The 18229-nt window shown below is 38.0% G+C and overlaps 1 long non-coding RNA gene across 1 annotated transcript in view; it reads left to right on the plus strand.

The window, feature by feature from the left end:
* Positions 1–18229, plus strand: part of LOC119624907 (uncharacterized) — a 65022-nt gene that overhangs the window by 6236 nt on the left and 40557 nt on the right. Inside the window, exon 2 of the long non-coding RNA XR_005241045.2 lies at positions 17801–17923. This is a non-coding gene — a long non-coding RNA (uncharacterized lncRNA). The remainder of the gene's footprint in view (positions 1–17800; positions 17924–18229) is intronic.

Raw genomic sequence — 18229 nt, forward strand, 5'->3', positions numbered from 1 at the left:
GTATCACCTGCTCAACAACTACAGCCCAAATGAAAGGGATCATTTTCAGTGGTACTGGCCATGATTTCCATGGTCAAAGTATTAGGATTAAATAATTGGATACAACTTTCAAGGATCAAGTCTGTGATACCTGAAGCCTTGGACCTGGAACCCGAAGTTTCCATCAGCCACTACACCTGTGAACCTGTGGAAGACCTGAAGTACCTGTTTAGAAGACAGCCAAAAGGTAAGTAAATGCCTACCAACTTTCCTTGGTGTTTTTGTTGCATAGTTACTGTAGGCTGGATAATAGTAGCCATATCAATAATATCTTCCTACTTCCCTGAGATGAATTAAGTAAGCCTTTCTCTATGATTTTATTGCTTTTGGTACATAAATGGAGACAAATCATCATGTTATATTATTTGTACTTGTTTATGTGTGTAGCCTAAGTGCCAGGAGTATATATGAGACATTCATGTGTTGACAATAATAAGGTGTAGTCTTCATAATTACTTTCTTTTTTTTACACCTGGCCAATTTATTCACATTTTTACAAGATCCCTGTAGACGTTTGCATTTTCAGGTCCTAGATTAGAGAATAAATCCAAATTATTTAGGTACACCTGTAAGCCCCTTCATGAACTGACTTTCACACGCTTATTTCCTCCAGAATAATAATTTAGTTGGTAAATGAATTAACCAGCTATTTATTGAGGGCTTACCATACGCAATTAACCTCAAAGTACAGCTACATCAATTATTTCCCATTCTGAGCTCTCTGTTTTTTTCTGTTGCTAGCTTTTGTTGTTGCTTTTGTGTGTAATTCTTGCACTTCTCTCATCCTATTAATTAGGCTCAGCCCTAGGTCATATCCTCTCTGAAAGTTTGTCCAAATCTCCCTCCACCATGTCCTCATAGTGTTGCTGGTGGAAGGTCTTGACTACGAGTCATCCAGATTCTTGACATTTTGAACAAATAATTGGACAAAATGCACAAACAAAGCAATGAAAGAATGAAGCAACAAAAGCACAGATTTATTGAAATGAAAGTACACATCACAGAGTGGAAGCAGGCTCGAGCAAGTCACTCAAGAACCCTAATTACAGGATAGAAGTTTCTGGGGTTTAAATACCCTCTAGAGGTTTCCTGTTGATTACTTGGTTTTACCCTATGTAAATGAAGATTTGGCCCATGACCAGTCTGATTGGTTGTGGGAGAGGACCAATCAGAGTTACATTCCATTTTTCATCTGTGCACAGTGGAAGTGGGGGCATGTTGCAAAGGAGTAGCCTCTGACCCTTTTGTTACTTGGGTGTGGAGAGGTGGGGTTTTCTTTTTGATTCAGTTCTAGGAAGTCAGCATGAATTGGCCTTAGATTCCCTGCCTCCAGACCCTATTCTCCTGCCTAAATTATTTCTTCGGTAAGCCTCTGCTATGGCCTTACTCCCATCAATACGGTTATCTCTGTATGTCTGCCTTCCTGACCAGAACAGTAAGGCCTTAAGGCTGAGAGAGTGTCTTTTTTTTTTTTCTTCTCCACTGGCTGAAAGAAACATGGGCACTTAGTGGTGCTAAACTGAATGATTAAATAAATGAAAATGAGTAAAGTTTTCTTATTAGATCAGTGTGATGGTTTAATATAAATAAACCTAAACACACACATTCTCGGTGAAATTATGTTTGGTGAAACAATAAATGGAAGCTCATTCCATAAAACAAAAGTGAAACAGCTCGAGTTAAAGAGAAAGAACACCTTTAATTATTTGAGTAATTTGTAAACCAGTGGACTATATAGATACTTTCTAAGGTCCACTTCAGATCTAACTCATGAGTTTATGTCTATCAATGGAAATCTGAAGTCAATAACAAAACAAATATTACAGCCTAGTTAGCATTGCTAAGATCCGTAAAAGGCACTAGGAAGAGCCAAAATAAAAATTTAAAAAAGTTTAAACTTCTGAAATTAAATAGACCAATGAATCAGACATTATTGTATATTTAAGTATTTGTCTTAAGTAAGTTTGAGATAACTCGTGGCATATGTGTAGAGAATAATATATACATTCTCTGAGTTCCCAGTGCTAGGGGTTTTAACACCCCAGTTTATAAGAGACTCTTCCAAAAAAGAAAAAAAAAGTTTCCAAGGAGAAAACAGCCGTGAAAAGGAAGCAAGTCTCTAACCCATCAACACCAGGATTCCCGCTTATCTTCTAGAGGAGCTTGATACCTCTTCAGGGAGGACTTAAACATCTGGCTTACCCACAGGTCTTTTGTCTGGGTTACTTTTGATGTTTTTCATGTGAAATATGGGGCAATAATAGTTCTTATGAGGTTATTTTGAAAAATAAAAACAAACCTGCTTGTTAAATGCTTAGCAAAGTGGCTGCCAAAAAAACCCAATAGCTATTATCATTACCTCCTGAGTCAACTAGGCAACTCAGCTACTTTAAAAGATGTAAACAATATTAGTGATAATGTATATAGATATTTGTTAAATGAACAAATAGCAATTAAGAGCAGAGAACTGTGCTGTTGACCTTGTCCATTAATTTTTGACCTATACTTCTGTTTTTTCCTACTGACTTTTATTTATTTGTTTTTTTCCGGTTTTATTTAGATTCAATGGACACATAAAATCATATGAATTTAAGGTGTACAACATGATGATTCAATATTTGTATAAGTTGTGAAATGAGTTCCATAATAAATTAACACATTGCATTGATTTATTTAACCCTCACAATAATCCAATGAGATGGTACTACTAATATAATTGTATTTCACAGATTTGAGTTGCTGAGAGGTTGATTAGCTTGTCCTTTGGGAAAGTTATTCTGAGAAGTTATCTTGTTTGACATCGTTAGGACTCAAAACCAGTTCTGTCTATCTCCAAAACCCATGCTCAGATTCCCACTCCACCTTACATTCTCCTTCACTCTTGGAAGTGGAGCCTGTACCTTTAAAAAGCCACACTTGGCAAGACACTGGTTGAAAACTAAGTCTCTGAACTTAATTCCAGGAAGCCCTGGGTTCTGCACACCATTTAATACACATGGTATCTAGCCCAAATGATTTCAGTTTTTTTCTTTCACTTTGACTATTAGTGAGTTCTAGCATAATTTATGCACCCTAGCTTTGGCCCCTAAAACGATTTCACCTTGGTAAACTGATGTTATCCTGTGCCTATTCTGTCCTCTAGTCTTCTGCTGTTTTTCTGACTTACTCTCTGGTATTAGTTCTGATGTCTCACTTCTTTCATTTTCCATGTTGAAAGACTGGATTAACTGGACAGATTGGAAGATGTTGATCAGGCGAAGCATGTTTCTGGAGAGGAGATGAGGAATATAGTTGGGTAGCAGAGTGTCCCAGGCAGAAATCTGTAAAGGATATTATATAGAAGTTGCTTAATAATGAGACAATATTGTTTGAATTGAAATAAAGACTTGCAAGCATAAAATTGGAATTTTTATATGGTTATAATAATGGACTTAGTTCTATGAGGAGCCAGATCTTAATATTCATTTAACAAATATTTCTCAAGCATCTACCATATGTGCCAGTTATTGTTCTAAAACTGCAGGAATTTACTAGTAACAAGATATGCAAGTTCACTGTTCTCATGAGGTCCATATTCTGGTGGACTCTGGTGAAGGCTTATGCAGGAGCAGTCATAAACATAATAACTAAGTTTTAAGAATTTAGATTCATATTCTTTGCAGAAAATAAAATAGAGTAATATAAGAGTTGCTTAGGTGGGGGAAGTGAAGCAATTATAGATTGGGGTATCAAATCAAGTTTTTCTGAGAGTGTGTCATGACTGCTGAAATTTTAGTTTCTACAAGAAAACAACTTTGCAAAAATCTGGTGGCTGAGCTTCCAGAAAAACTGCCTCACAAGAAAAAGGGAAACTTGTTATCAGAAGTGCTCCCTTTTCCTTCTTGTAAGAGATCTGATTCCAGGAAGTAAATGCTAGATGTTTCTCTAATCACATATGTGATACATATGTCCCTGAGACATTAGATTTCTAAATTTAATACCCAATTCCTTCTCATTTCAAACCCTGACTTCCTTATGAAGGAATTCAGGCCCTTGTAGATTTTTCTTTTCCTGAGTATTCTTGGCATCCCTAAAAGGCATATTCAATGCTCTGGGGAATCTGTTCTGGTTATTGTTCCCTGTCACAGTTGCTGGATGAGCTGCTGTCACTGCCTTTGCTGCTGGCTGAGTCACTGCTTGCCTTGACAGCTCTGCACTGGCCTTTGCTCTAACAGAGATTAGTCATGCAGTGTCTCTTGAGTTCAACTCTGACACTACGGATGCAAGCTGGAAAGCTGTTGGTAATGCTACCTACCTCCACTAAGCTGGAGACTCAGTACAAGTCAACTGAAATGGAGAAGCTTCTTTAATTTTTACATGAATCCTAAAGTGTTACAGAGTTTGGTGAGCCAGTTCTTTCAGTTCTGTTCACAATCCTCTTTTCCTCAGGGAGCACCATACTATGTGGGTGGCTGAATTGGCAGAAGCTTCTGTAACAACTGTCAAATGGACCTTATTGGCAGCCAACTCTCTGAATCCTTTTTTGTGTCTAGGGAATACTTGCCCTCTCTATTTTGGTAAGAGGTCAGAACCCACTTCCCACTATAAAATTGTAAATTGTAACATACTTGCTTTCTCAGCCTCCTCTGAAGCTAATGTATAATAGATACATGCCCTAGGCATTGCTAATCAAATGAACCTACTTGGTGTCTGAAGTACAGGGTCTAATGTTCAGTGGTAAAAGCATCCTCACAAGACTAGTTTGTGGTTTGGTTTGAAGCTTTGTTTCTGGCTGCATTGTCCCCAAGCTTTCTAGAATTTCTATGAGCTAGGCAATATCTTTAATATCTTCCTTAAATAGGACAGAGCCACTTTTCGCTGCTTGTTACATAAGCTTGTGAAGAAAAGAGCCAAGAAAGAGGCTAAGAGAAGGGAAGTACTTATTTCTTGTGCTTGGGGGAGAATATTCTCCTCTTCTCTTCAATTGCATCTGAACAAAAAAAGCAGAGTCCTGATTGCCTTTGGCAGTCATCTTGCAATTGCAAGGAAATCACTTCCGAATGAAGCCAATATGACGACAGCAGAGTGAAGAATGATAAAGCATTTAGGTAATATCATTGAGCCTTTGATTGTACTGTACCTAGAGTGTACTCTGCTTTTGAATTTGAAATTACATGAGATAATATGTTTTCTACTGATAAGCAAGCTTAAGTTAGGATTTTCTGCTGTAACTATCTATACTGCGATAGATACAATAGATGCAAATAATAATGGCTAGCCTTTATTGAAAATTTAAAATTTTGCAGGAAACTTTTATTTATCTGACAAATATTAATTGAGCATCTACTTATATTTAACTTTATTTAACAGTTATTATAGTTCTAATGTTACAACAATACAGGATAGTCATGTGTCTCATAACAATGTTTTGATCATGATGAACTGCATATCCGATGGTGGTCCCATAACATCATTTTGGAGCTGAAAAATTCCTATCACCTAGAGATGTTGTAGCCATTATAATGTCATAGCACAACACAGTACCTTTTCTATATTTAGAGATGTTTTTATATACAGACACCGTAGTGCTACAATTACCTGTATTTAGTACAGTGACATGCTGTATAGGTTTGTAGCACAGGAGCAATAGGCTATACCATGTAGCCTAGTTGTGTAACAAGTCTAGGTGTGACAGAAGCTCACATAACAACTCTCTAACAGACCTTATTGGTAGCCAACTCTCTGAATCTTTTGCTGTGCCTAGGGAATTTCTGCCCTATGTATCTTGGTAAGAGGTCAGAGCCCACTTCCCAATATAAAATTGTAAATTGTCATATACTTGCTTTCTCAGCCTCCTTGCTATTTAGGTTTGTGTAAGTATACTCTATGTTTGCACAATGACAAAATCACCTAATGATGCATTTATTAGAATGTATACCTGCTGCTAAGTGATGCATAACTGTATTATGTATGCAGCTGGATGTATATATTTATACATAGGCATATACATAAATATGGATATATATGTGCATAAATATAGACATGAGCATGTATATGCATATACATAGAGGTATAGGTATGGCTATGGCTATAAGTACAGATAAACGTATAAACATGGAGATAAAGATTATGCAACTAGGCGACAAATGAGATTTCTATGTTGTCCTGAAATAACTAAAATACAAAGCTGAAGATACAAGTTGCTAAGCAGCCCCATGTCCTAAGAGTATAGTGCATAAGTCGTTAAATCTGCCAATATTTTCCAAAATTCGTATTGAGGAGTGCCAGTTCAGAGAACTGGCCCAATCACCAACATCACCCAGGTACTGTTAGAGGAGGTCTTAATATAGGCTGGTGTGCCCATTTGGAGGATGCAGTATTTATAAAGTATGGCTATTTCTTCCCCATCAAAGCAGTTAACAGTTTAAACAACATTTATTTTTTCTACCTCATAATCAGGATAGCCTACGACTCAATAGAAGATATTGCCCTGTACCCTGCCTCTCTCACTCAGCCCATTTCATCTTTTAATACCACGTCCTGAATTAGTATGCTTTGGGGCTGTAAATAATAGAAACTATGGCTTAAACTTGCTGAAACATTAGTAAGAAAATTTTTGGTTTAATTCTCTGAAAAGTCCAGAAATAGGACAAATTTCAGGTTTGGATGATTGTGAGACTTTCTGTTCCCCTTTCTGTGGTGTTAGGTTAATTAGCCTCATGGATGTAGAATGACTGCTAGTAGTAATCAAGCATATGTGTTTCTCTGGTTAGTCCAGGGAGAAAGAACTTTTTTTCTAAATATGCCAACCAAGAGTCCTGAGATTCATGCTGACTAAACTGTTTAAGTCACATGCCCAACAATATACCAGTGACTTTGGTCAGGGGAATAGATCATGCTTGCTGTTTTAGGTCAACCAAAGTCTACCCCTGAGGCTGGAGAATCTGAATCAGCTTTACATAAAATATGTAGGTTACATGGGCACGAATATGGATATCTAAATTAAAACCTGAAAGCTGTTAGAAAGGGAGAATAGAACATGAATGTTGAAAAACAATCAATAATGCTTCCTCCAAGGAGAGTTAATGACCTAATGAGAGGCGATCAATAGTGAGGATCTATGTACGTCCTAGATAAGAGGCAGAAAAATTCGGTATCTCAAATAATAGGTAACAGATGTGCAGCTTTTAGAGAAAGGTTGGGATAGCTTTGAAGAATTCTTTCTCAATAAAGATCTTGTTACCCTTTAGCTGGCATCTGTATTTATTTGTGGAAAGTCAGGTTAGGTGGTATCTAGAACAGGTGGAGGAAGGCTGTTCCTTATAGTGATCCATTGGTAGAGTCACCAACTTTATTGTAGCTGCTTAGTGATGAGGATCATCTGCCCACTCACAACAGTTCAGCTGGAGAAATGGTAATGTTGGCCCCTGCCTCCAGTTTTCTCTTCCCTAGAAGAGAATAGACACACTCTGTGGAACAGAACAGGAAGGAGCACACCACCTAGGCTTATTTCCAAAAGCTGGTTGAATGTTTCTGTCTGAATGTTCCATCAGTACTTTAAAGTAATCATTTCTTTAGTGCCCTCTCCTCTCTACCTAGCTATTCCCTCTCCTCTCTACTTTGGTGATGATATCACTGCCTACCAGGCCACCCAAAGTCAAAAACTTGGGAATTGTCCTAGATTTCCCTACCTGTATTACTTCCCCTTGTCATAAGCAATCCCTGTTGATTGGTTTCTAAATATCAGCTAAAACTATTTTCTCTTCCAGCTTCACCACAAATACATACCTTAGGTATTTACATATATTGCCTTGGACTCATACAGTTAGCTCCAGATTAATCTCCCAGACACTGGATACCCTTTCTTGACTTTGCTACTAAAGTGAGCATTCTGGATTCTGGAACACAAACCTACATGCATTATAATTCATCTCTCAAAATTCTTTATTATTTCAGTCATTTAAGTTGGAGCCTCTACCAATGAAGATAAAATGAAAAACCCTTTATTCTGGCAGCTGGCACCCAAGAACCTTTATATATGGCTCCTGCCTACCAACTCTAGCCATATCAATTCTTATTTTCTTTTTCTCTCCTCTTAGTCCAGGTCCTGGATCAATCACTTTTCATAAATGTGAAATGTCTCCTTTCCTTGGTCTGTGCTGTTTCTTTCCTCTTCTCTGAAGACCTCCATTTATAAAGCTCACATTTTAAATCCTGTGTGTGTGTGTGTGTGTGTGTGTGTGTGTGTTTCACAAATTTTCCAAGCTTACTTGACATTTCTTCTTCTATGTTTCTGTTAGTCTTTTGTAGAGAGTTTGGTCTTTGTCACACTGCATTGAAATTGTTTCCATGTTTGTTTCCCCATTCAGTCAGCCAACATTTCCTGAACACATTTTGTCTGTGAAGAATAATTCTAGGTGCTGGTCACATAAAAGTAAATACTTTGTACATATTGACTTCAATCAGCAGTTAGGTAGAGAAAGGCATTTAAATCAGTAAAGATGATAAAAGTGTTCTAGATGCTCAGATGTGTCTCTCAACAGAGTATCTGGTCACAAAGAAGCATAAAGAAGATAGGGGCAATTTTGCTTGGAGTTGGAAATTGTGTATCAGATCAGAGCTAGTTAACTTTACATGTGTTATCTCATTTATTCTTTTCACCAACGAAAGATATTTAGTGGGCATTGGGGAAAAGATGGCCAATGAGATGCAGCCAGCAGGTGTCACTCCTGCCAAGAAAGACCAAATTATTGAGTAAACCAACATAATTTGGGCAGATCTTCAGAGAGAAAATGCCAAGAGTGGATGGAGAGATGATGCTGAAGCTGTAGCTGAAGAAAGAGGAAGCTGGGAACCCTGCATAGGGCACCTGAATGCGAGGGCTAACTCCCAGCCTTGAATGGCTTCTGGGAAAGTGGTGAGTGAGGGAACTGATGGGTGGCTCACTCTCACTGCAGACATCTGGGATCCTAGCTACAGGGGAACCCGTATCCCCATGGGCATGTGAGCCACTCTCACCGCAGACATCTGGGATCCTAGCTACAGGGGAACCCATATCCCCAAGGGCATGTGAGCTGGCAGGTGAATCGCCCCTGGGAGAAGGCAGAGACAGGATTTTGGACAGCAGAGATCCCAGGAGTTTTTGAGTGCTGGGAAGCTCTGATGAAGCATAGTCATAGGTACCCATTCCTCAGAGCTCCCAATCCTTTTCTGGAAGGCTCTGGCTCCAGCTGACCACCAAGCCAGGAGAAACTGGGGCTGGCTGCCTCATGGGACTGGGACATGTCTGTTCCATAAGCCCTCCTGCCCACCAGCCTCTCCCAAGGCCCATACCTAGCCACCTCACAGGAGTGGGTACCAAACACAGCCTCTACAGCCCAACCTGAATCCATTGCCCCACCTGAGTACTTTTCTGGTGACCTGAAAGCACATCAGATTCCCCAGTGCAGTTGGAGCCCAACCCCAAGCCACAGAACATCCTGGTACCCCCAGAGCTGTGGCATGCAGCTTGGGAGTACCAAGCTGAGATCTGTGGCCAGCAATTAAGTGGAGGTGGAGCCCTCACTCTCAGAGCACTGAGATGGGCAAGACTTGTGGGTTTCTAGAACAGGGCAGGAGTGGGGCATACCTCCCTCCACAGGACTGGCCCAGAAAGGGTGTGGCCTTTCAATTGTAGCCCTTGCCCAAGGGAGCCCCATGGCCCAGAACACCTAACAAAAAATATGCAAGTGTGGCACCAGTGACTGGAGGAGGCTTCCCCAAGGCTAAGAAGCAGACCTGGTTAGGGGGCCATCTCTCTCCCATCCCTACACTGGAGAGTATGCCTTTGAATGAAAGGAAGTCCAAAAAGGCTGTACAACTAGGTATTAGCCTAGCTACCAACCGTTACTTATAAGCACCATCTACGGGATCAGAGCTCAAACTATAACACCAAAAATTACTGGGCTAATATGTACATTGTTGAAACCAAGTACAAGAATTCACTTACATATAAAAATTCTTTACAGAGCCCTGGCCTTCTGAAAGTATCCAGAAATGAAGCCAACTGACTATACTCAACTTATATCACAATTAGAGGAACATCAACTCTCCCAGATGAGAAAGAATCAGCACAAAAACTTTGACAATTTAGAAAGCCAGAGTGTCACCTTACCTCCAAAAAGTCCACTAGCTCTCTAGCAATGGTTCTTAATGAGATTGAAATGTCTAAAATGACAAGACATAGAATTCAGAATCTGGGCGGAAAGGAAGCTTATTGAGATCAGAAGGAAGTGGAAACCCAATCCAAGAAATCCAAAGCATCCAGTGAAATAATACAAGAGTTGAAATACAAAATAGCTATTTTAAGAGAAAACCAAACTGAACTTCTAGAGTTGAAAAATTCACTGCAAGAATTTTATAATACAATTGGAAGTATTAACAGCATAATAAACCAATCTGGGGAAAGAATCTGAGCTTAAAGACTGGTTCTTCAGATCGACTCAGACAAAAAAAGAATTTTAAAAAATGAACAATGAACAAAACCTCCAAGAAGTATGGGATTATGTAAAGAGACAAAATCTATGACTCATTGGCATTCCTGAGAGAAAAGGAGAGAGAATAAGCAACTTGGAAAATATATTTGAGTATAGAGTTGATGAAAATTTATCTAATCTTGCTAGAGAGTTGACATGCAATTCCAAGAAACAGAGAACCCTAACTATATACTATACAAGGAGACAATCCCCAAGGCACATAGTCATCAGACTCACCAAGGGCAATACAAAAGAAAAAAAATCTAAAAGGCAGCTTGAGATAAGGGTCAATTCATGTACAGATGGAAACCCATCAGGCTGGCAGAAGACCTGTCACCAGAAACTGTACAAGCCAGAAGAGATGGGGGCCTACTTTCAGTGTCCTTAAAAGAAATTCTAACCAAGAGTTTTATATCCTGCTAAACTAAAATTCATAAGTGAAGGAGAAATAAAATCTTTCTCAGACAAGCAAATGCTCAGGGGATAATTTCAACTAGACCAGCCTCACATTAAGTTCTCAATGGTATACCAAATATGGAGTCAAAAGAATGACACTTGCTACTTCAAAAAAACACTTAAGCACATAACTTACAGGCATTATAAAGGAATTATCCAATCAACTCTGCATAACAACCAGCTAACAACAAAATGACAGAATCAAAAGTTCACATATCAATATTAACCTTGAATGTAAATGGGCTAATTGCCTCACTTAAAAGGCTTAGGGTGGCAAGCTGGATAAAGACAAGACCCAGCCATCTATTATCTTCAGGAGATCCATCTCACATGTAATGACACCTACAGGCTCAAAGTAAAGTAATGGAGAAGGATCTACCATGCAAATGGAAATAAATGAGCAAAGAGCAGGAGTCACTATTCTTTTTTTTTTTTTTTTTTTTTTTAAGATAGAATCTCGCTCTGTCACCAGGCTGGAATGTAGTGGTGCAATCTCGGCTCAGTGCAATCTCTGCCTCCTGGGTTCAAGTGATTCTTCTGCCTCAGCCTCCTGAATAGCTGGGACTACAGGCACCTGCCACCATGCCCAGCTAATTTTTTGTATTTTTAGAAGAGACGGGATTTCACCATATTGGCCAGGATGGTCTTGATCTCTTGACCTTGTGATCCACATGCCTCGGCCTCCCAAAGTGCTGGGATTACAGGTGTGAGCCACCGCAGCTGGCCAGGAGTCACTATTTTTATATCAGATAAAACAGATTATAAACCAATAAAAATTAAGGACAAAGAAGTGCATTACGTAATGACAAAGGGTACATTCCAACAAGAAGACTTAATTATCCTAAATTTATACACATCCAACATTGGAGCACCCAGGTTCATAAAACAAGTTCTTCTTGGCCTACAAAAAGACTTAGATAATCATACAATAATACTGGAGGAACTTCAACACCCCACTGACAGCATTGGATAGATCATCAAGGTAGAAAACTAACAAACTCTGGATTTAAACTTGACACTTGACCAATGGGACTTAATAGACATCTACAGAACATTGTATCCAACCACCACAGAATATACATTCTTCTCACCTGCACACAGAACATATTATAAGATTTACCACATTCTTTGTCAGTCTCTAAATTAAAAAAAAAAAAAAAATGGCCAGGCACAGTGGCTCACACCTGTAATCCCAGCACTTTGGGAGGCTGAGGTAGGTGGATCAACTTCAGGTCAAAAGTTTAAGACCAGCCTGGCCAACATGGTGAAACCCCGTCTCTAGTAAAAATACATTTATTTATTTATTTTTTTGCACCTGTAATCGCAGCTACTGGGGAGGCTGAGGCATGAGAACCACTTGAACTTGGGAGGTGGAGGTTGCACTGAGCCCAGATTGTGCCACTGCACTCCAGCCTGGGCAACAGAGCGAGACTCTGTCTAAATAAATAAATACATTTAAAAAATTGAAATCATACCAAGCACACTCTCAGATCACAGTACAAAAATACAAATCAATATCAAGAAAATCTCTCAATACTACACAAATACATGGAAATTAAATAATTTGCTAATTAATAACTCCTGGGTGAAACTCAAAATTAAGACAAAAATCAAAAAGTTTTTTGAAGTTAATGAAAATAGGGAAACAACTTACCAAAATCTCTGTGATGAGCTAAAGCAGTGTTAAGAGGAAAGCTTATGATGCTAAACACCTTCATCAAGAAGTTATAAAGATCTCAAATTAACAGTGTAACTTTGCACCTAAAGGAACCAGAGAAAAATGAACAAACCAACTCCAAAGCTATCAGTGGAAAAGAAATAACTGAAATCAGAGAAGAACTGAATGGAATTGAGATGCAAAAATCTGCGTGAAAGATCAATGAAACCAAGAGTTGATTTCTTGAAGAAACAAACAAGGTTGATAGAACAATAGCTAGATTAACAAAGAAAAAGAAAGGGAAGATCCAAATAAACACAATCAGAAATGACAAAGATGACATTACAACCAATCCTGCAGAAATGCAAAAGATTCTCAGAGAATACTGTGAATAACTTTATGCACACAAGTAAGACAACCTAGATGGAAATATGTGATCTACCAAGATGCAATCAGGAAGAGACTGAAGCCCTGAATAGACCAATATTAAGCTCTGAAATTGAATCAGTAATAAAATACCTACCAACCAACCCCGCCCTGGACCAGATTAATTCATAGCTGAATTTTACCAGATGTACAAAGAAGAGCTCGTATCAATACTACTAAAAGCATTCCAAAAAATTGAGCAAAACGGGCTCCTCCTTAACCTATTTTATGAAACCAGCATCAGCCTAATCCTAAAATCTGGTAGAGACACACACAGTAAAACAAAACTTCATGCCAATATCCCTGATGAACATACATGCAAAAGTCCTCCACATAATATTAGCAAACCAAATCCAACAGCGCATCATAAAGTTAATACACCATGATCAATTAGGCTTTATTCCTGGGATGCAAGGCTGATTCAAAATAACCAAATCAGTAAGTGTGATTCACCACATAATCAGAATTAAAAGAACAATGCGATCATCTCAATGGATGCAAAAAAATGCTTTGGATAAAATTCAATATCATTTTATAATAGAACCCTCAATAGACTAGGCATCAAAGGAACATACCTGAAAATAATAAGAGTCGTTTATGAAATCCCCCCAGCCCACATTATACTGAATGAGGCAAAGCTATATTTCCCTTGAAAACTGGAACATGTCAAGGATGCCCACTCTCACCAGTCTTATTCAACATAATATTGGAAATCCTAGCTACTGCAATCAGGCAAGAGAAAGAAGGCATCCAAGTAGTAAAAGAAGAAATTAAACTATCTGTCTTCACTGATGATATGATTCTATACCTAGAAAACCCTAAAGACTCTGCCAAAAGGCTACTAGAACTGATTAACAATTTTAGCAAGGTTTCAGGATACAAAAGCAATGTACAAAAATCAGTAGCATTTCTATTCACAAGTAATGTCTAGGCTGAGAGTCTAATCAAGAACATGATCTCATTTACAATAGCCACAAAGAAAATGCAATTGAAATTAAAATTAAAATGAATTTAAAACAACCCCCATTTAACCCATTAATTCCATTCTTGGATATATACCTAAAGGAAAATAGGTATATATAAATAAATTATACCAAATAAACCACATTCACTGGTATATTCATTGCCACACTATTTTTAATAGCAAATGGAATCAACCTAGGTGCCCATCAATAGTGGATTGGATAAAGAAAATATGGTATATATACACTTTGAAATATTACATGGCCATAAAAAGAACAAAATCATGTCCTTTGCAGCAACATGGATGGAGCTGGACACTATGATCCTAAGTGAATTAATGCAGGAACAGAAACTGCCTACCACATACTCTCATACATAAGTGGGAGCTAGTCCCTTGTTTTCTCATAGCAGTGTCTGGGTCCCAAGGGCGGGCATCCTAAGAGAGAGGGAAGAACACATTGAAGTTGTATCACTTTTTCTCATTGGCCTTGGAAGTCCTTGCATTCTATTCATTAGGAATGCTTCACTAAGGCCAGCTGACATCTGAGTAAATGGGAATTAGACTTTTGATGGATGGCGTGTCAAGGAATTTGCCTATATGATTTAAATCCACTACAGCACCTAGTAATAATAGCTACCACTTACGAAACACTTAAATATAGTGAGCATTATTCTATAGCCCTTACTTCTACTCAGTTATCTAATCCTCATGACAATCTTATATTATTATACCTATTTAACATATAAGGAAATCTAGGTGTAATAAGTTAAGTATTTTACTAAGACCACACTGATAATAATAAGTGTAATCACTATTGAAGGGCTGACAGTTTGGCTCCAGGGTCTATGTTCTTAACCACTATGCTGAGCTGTCTATCTATTGTACTGCCTGGAATATAGGCTAGACCAATATACATTTGTTTAACGGATAAACACTTTGTATTTGGGGCTTTCATCTAATGCTAGTAAAGCCACTCCTTAAGTGAATGATTTCATATGTCATCCTTCATTGGATATTGAATGGGAGATACGCGCCTATACAAGTGAAGAAAGAGCAATCATGGATTGCCAAGTAAGTGATCAAAGTACCTGTTCAGGGTGCCTTTCATTTAGGAGCTGCTTTCCTTAGGAGGTACCACATTCTGCTACAGTAACTCAAGAGCCTGGATATCTTCTAAATAAATACATTATAATGGCAGTCTGTCTGTCTGTCTGTCTGTCTGTCTGTCTCTCTCTCTCTCTCTCTCTCTGTGTGTGTGTGTGTGTGTCTCACACACAGTCACCAGAAATCATTGAAAGAATCCAACTATTTATCTTAGATTTTTCCTCTATTCCCAAAACTTGTTTTATATCAATAATACTCACTTTAAAAGAACATTTAGGAGATAATACAGTCTTTACGGAAATTTTTAAAAAGAGCTGCTTAGATGATACAGTTAGAGTCTATGAAGAGCCACCTTGTGGCAAAAGTTAGTATTTCACATTTGTGTATTTTTAAAGAAAAAATTATTGAATAGCAAAATGAAAGTATTGATATTGTATACAAGTCAGATAAAATGATTTCTGAGATATATAGTGTTGATTTTAACAGCAAATATTATTCAAAGTCACTTATTGAGAATTTAAGAAACCCTAGAGTAACACATGCAGCAGATGCTACATCCACCAATGAATTTATATTTTAAATAATAATGATAATAAACTCACCCACTAGTTTATATTTAAAATGTAATTTCATTTGTATTTAAGAGGCCCCATTTGCCTCATAATACTCTCAGTTTCAGCACTAACGTGGGCCTTAAAAATGAAAACTTAATAAGTATATTCAATTAGATTTTTTGATATTTAATTTTAATAAAGCTTATATTGTATATTTCAATATATTTACATAACTTCAATTGTAATCCTGTATGAATAATCAAGAATATTAAATTTCATTTTTGGTTCAATTGTACCATTGATACCTTTGCAATTTTTCTTCATTTCCTTTCTTATGCTTTGGCAACTAACTAAACTTTTCTTTTTTAAATTAATTCCAAATTTTTAAGTTTTTCATAAAACTTTCCCATTTAATTGAATGTGGTGGGAAATTTGCAATTTTAATGAGTATTCATAATGTACACTCAAGAATAAATAGCCACACCGTTGTAGAGCTATCTTTCTCTTTTCCTTTCTCCACTGGCGCTTTGAAAACTTGCTGGAAGTGCTGAGGTTAATTCAGCATATTACTATCTGCCCTTCCCTTCTCCTACCCTATCTAGTTTCCTTCATTCCTGGTCTCCAAATTTCATTTGATATCAGTGCTTGGCTGGTAATGGTGGGGGATGGGGTCAGGATAGGTGATAATGATGTAGGTACTGGCATGGAAATATAGCAGGGAGATTTGGAATCTAAATATCATAGATAGCAAGAAGCATAGCACAAGAAGCAGGAAGGAATTGGAATGAAAATGAGAGAAAGAGAAAACAATGGGTCCTGCTGTTACTCCTCACTAACAAAAACTCTCTGTGGTTCCTGCTTCTTTTCCATTCCTCAGAACTCTTCTTCCTCTAAAACCACCTCTCTCATCCAACCTCCAGTCTTAATTATTTTCCTTTCACCAGCTCTCAGTTTACAGATTATTCTTAGAACAGTGGTTCTCAAACTTTGGATTTCACGACCATTTCATGCTCTTTAAAATTACTGAAAGAATCCCAAAGAGCTTTTGTTTTTGTGAGTTATACAGCAGCTCTTTGTCACCATCATATTGAACTTGTTTGGTCTCGGTATGGAATTCGCAAGTTATCATGTCAGGCCAGTCGAGTGATTCTTTTTGTTTTCTTTGTGTTTTTGTTGCTGTAACTGGAGTGGGACCCTGTGATGCAGTGTGGATAGATGCATACAAGCATTAAGACTCTTGAGAAAATACAGTGCACCAGGAATACTGCTGTGAAAACTATCAGACAATAATGGCAAGAGACTGAAGTACACTCCTAATAGGAACTCTCATAAACTAAACAAATTAAAATCAGACAAATTTTTAAAAATAAGCCAGAAGATGAATCTACTTGTTTTAACCAAGTAGCTTGTTTGTTGATTTCTTACAATGGAGCTGCTGTCCTACCAGACACATGTATCTAAGTGCAGCAAGAGATCTTAGCCATCACCCCCCACCTTTTGCCAGCCTCCCCACCCACCCCGCCCCAGTTCAGCCAACAGGCAGTCCAAAGCAATGCTGTTATCTAAAACAATCTTAGCAAGAGGATTTTTAAAGTTTGCTGGGCAACTAAAGCCTTTGCAGTTGAGTCAGATATAGTAGCTAATGTGTAAGACAGAATTTTAATCATAACTTTACTTACATTTATGCCAAGCCAGGGAAGGAGTATTCTACCAAAAATGCTCTCTAAATCTCAAAATCTCTCTACATGAGAGATTTATGACTGCTGACAAATTCTTCTTTATTTTATAGAGCAAATTAAGAGTTGTAGACCAATATTTAGTTTCCAATTCGATATGGAGTGACAATGGTACTGTTAGAACCTCTAATCCACATTGGCCTCTTATTTTCCACTTACTGAGATATAAAGTTGTCCATGCATGTAGTTGATGATTAAATGCTCTACACATAAAATATCTCCTGGAAGGGCACAATAGGTAGTTCCCTGCGGGATGCCTGTGTGTTAGGGGTCACCAGTAGGGAAGCAATACTAGTAATATTTATCCAAGGCTTCTTTTTCTTTCTCTTTCTTTCTTTTTCTTTTCTTTTTTTTTTTTTTTTTTGACGGAGTTTCACTCTCGTTGCCCAGGCTAGAGTGCAATGGTGTGATCTCGGCTCACAGCAACCTCCACCTCCCAGATTCAGGTTCAAGCGATTCTCCTGCCTCAGCTTCCCGAGTAGCTGGAATGACAGGTATGTGCCACCATGCCCGGCTAATTTTGTATTTTTAGTAGAGATGGGGTTTCTCTATGTTGGTCAGGCTGGTCTCGAACTCCCGACCTCATTATTGCATGATTAGAAGCCACTGACAATTAAGGAATTGGGGTTATAAATTTGTCTATAAACTTTCAAATTATTTCTCCTTTGGTTTTCTTATTAAGTTTCTGGCACACTTTAACTACAAACCCCTCACTATGGGTCTTGCCTATTGTTAGTTCTAAACAGTTAGATTTAAACATGGAACTTGAATATGTGACTCTAAAAGCCTCACCTTATAGA

The sequence above is a fragment of the Chlorocebus sabaeus genome, chromosome 8, assembly GCF_047675955.1.
Source record: "Chlorocebus sabaeus isolate Y175 chromosome 8, mChlSab1.0.hap1, whole genome shotgun sequence".
Lineage (NCBI taxonomy): Eukaryota > Metazoa > Chordata > Mammalia > Primates > Cercopithecidae > Chlorocebus > Chlorocebus sabaeus.